Here is a 2,559-nt window from a genome sequence, read left to right as displayed (position 1 = left end):
GGATTGGCAATGTGACGTCAGTAACGAGAAACTTCCAATTAAATTTGTCGTTTCCAAACGATAATGTGAGGTTCTTGTAACCGTAGGTGAGTATCGCAGATCCGCTGGCAGCTACCAGGCGGACGTTGGTAGACTTAGACAGACTACGTCTTGGCCTGAAGAGTTCCCTTGGCAAAAGAGAACGACAAGCACCTGTGTCTACCAAAAATCGCACGCCCGTTCCTGCATCATGTAAAAATAAAAGATTAGAAACACGGGAGGCCACCACCAGGAGCGATGGCTTACCTACACGTTTTTTGGCCACTGACAGTCCTTAGCACATTTCTTCGTGGCACACCCGAATCTGGAGTGGTAGTAGCAAAAGTGCGGCCGATGGGCGGCAGTAAGTGGGTGTAGAAGTCATTGGTTGGGGCGCGAGCGAGTGGTGGGTGATGGGTGGCTTTGTCGTCACTCCGGCATGTCCCGGGGTAGGCGTGTGTGTCCTACGGCATTCACGTCAGCTTCGGTTGACGTTGAATAGATGTTCTCTGCATCATGAGTGGAGGCGTTCATGGAGGTCTTGAAGGTCGTGAAGTGGCTTTCCATAAGGGCGTCGGCTTTGGTCATCAAGTCCTTTATGGGTAAACTATCGACATCGGATATGGCAGCGCGTACAGGTTCGGGTAAACGGCGTACCCAAAGGGCACGGAGTAAGTTCCCCTTACGAGGAGAGCCGTCTGCGGCAGATTGCAGGTGAGCGATACTGGTTATTTCCCTGAGGGCGAGCGAAGCCCTTTGGTCCCCCAACGGTTGTTGAGAGAGCTGAAAAAGCTTTGCTATACCGGCGGCTGGCGGCTGGCGACGGCGAGTACTGCTGCAGAAGGTATGTTTTGAGGGTGTAATACGCTATTGGGGTGTCTCCTTGTTCACAAACCCAGTTGGAAATTTCCGGGAAGGTGTCCTCGGGTATCACCGCGAGAACATAATCTGCTTTGGTGGTTGAGCGAGTAACACCCTTGATGCAGAACTGGACTTCTGCGCGCTGAAACCAAGCAAACGCCTCTCTGCTGGCGAACGACAAAAGTTTCAATGGAGCGGCCAAATTAACAGTGAGGGGGGGAAGGCGGGAGGAGCGAGTCGACTTCTGGGGTCACCAATGTAACAGGCCAAGAGTAGGTTGTGACTCAAAGGCAAGATGAAAGCAACTGAGTATTTTATTATAGACACATCGAGTATATATACACACTAGGTCCTGGCAAGAATGTTACAAAATACAACATGCTATTTCTTGTCCAACCGACAACCGGTTCTGTTAACAGGTAACAATGAGAAATAGGCAGACAGGTTGATATAAGTTGCTGTCAGTTCGAGGGGAGACTGAAGATACAAAAGATGATATATACAAAAAAGAGAAATGTCGTTACTATGTACGATCGTGTGACACGGGTGGTACAGTAGATCTGGGGTTGCTGAATCCCTTAATAGAGATCTAGGTAAAATTAGTGCATGGTGTAAACAATTGGACATGAAGTTGAATCCTACCAAATCTCAAAGTATGATTGTAATTAGGTCAAGGACAGTAGCTCCACAACATACATATCTCAGCATTGATAATATTTCTATAACTATGTAGGACTTAAAATTTTAGGTGTGATTCTCGACAGCAAATTTACTTTTGAGAAACACATTAGGTCTGTATTTACTTCAATTGTACCAAAAATTGGCTTATTGAGAAAGTCTTTTAAGATTTTCAGTGTTCAATCTATTCTGAAGAAGTGTTTTAATTCTTTTATTCTACCTTATTTCGAGTATAGCTCTCCCGGTTAGTCTTCAGCTGCTGATTCTCTTCCTAATCTGTTGGACAGGTCTATTGAATTTCATATTCCTGATCTAGATATTATTCTATAACAATGTCATTCAATTACTTCATTATGCATGATGCATAAGATTTTTCATAATTTTAACCATTTGTAACATTCATATCGTCATGGACGGTTCGTAATACTAGGCAGGCATTTAATTCTAGCATTCAGGCCTTCTCCATCATAAGACTCAATACTACACGGTATTCTTGAAGTTTTATTCCAGCTGTGACCAAGTTGTGAAATGATCTCCCTAATTGGGTAGTTGAATTGATAGAACTTAAAAAGTTCAAATTTGCAACAAATGTTTTTTTGTTGAACAGGCTGACAGTCTTTTTATAGTTTATACATGAAATATCTGTTTTCAGGTTATTACTGTTTTTAAAATATCTTATTTTGATTGTTCTTTATTTTTCATATCGTTTATTTATTTTCTTATTTCCTTCCCCCACTGGAGTATTTTTCCTTGTTAGAGTCCTTGGACATATAGCATCCTGCTTTTCCAACTATGGTTGTAGCTTAGCTAGTAATGATAATATATATATGTATATATATATATATATATATATATATATATATATGTATGTATATATACATATATATATATATATATATATATATACATATATATATATATTTATGTATATATATATGTATATATATATGCATATATATATATATATATATATATATATAAATATATATATATATATAAATA

At 40.3% G+C, this 2,559-nt stretch overlaps 1 pseudogene; it reads left to right on the top strand.

Moving 5' to 3' along the window:
• Positions 1–534: 534 nt before the first annotated feature.
• The window catches only part of LOC137655347 (uncharacterized), a 12,812-nt pseudogene continuing 10,787 nt past the window's right edge, over positions 535–2,559 (top strand).

Source organism: Palaemon carinicauda, chromosome 16 (assembly GCF_036898095.1).
Source record: "Palaemon carinicauda isolate YSFRI2023 chromosome 16, ASM3689809v2, whole genome shotgun sequence".
Taxonomy (NCBI): domain Eukaryota; kingdom Metazoa; phylum Arthropoda; class Malacostraca; order Decapoda; family Palaemonidae; genus Palaemon; species Palaemon carinicauda.
The sequence above is the reverse complement of the archived record's forward strand: the minus strand, read 5'-3'. Positions and strand labels throughout refer to the sequence as shown.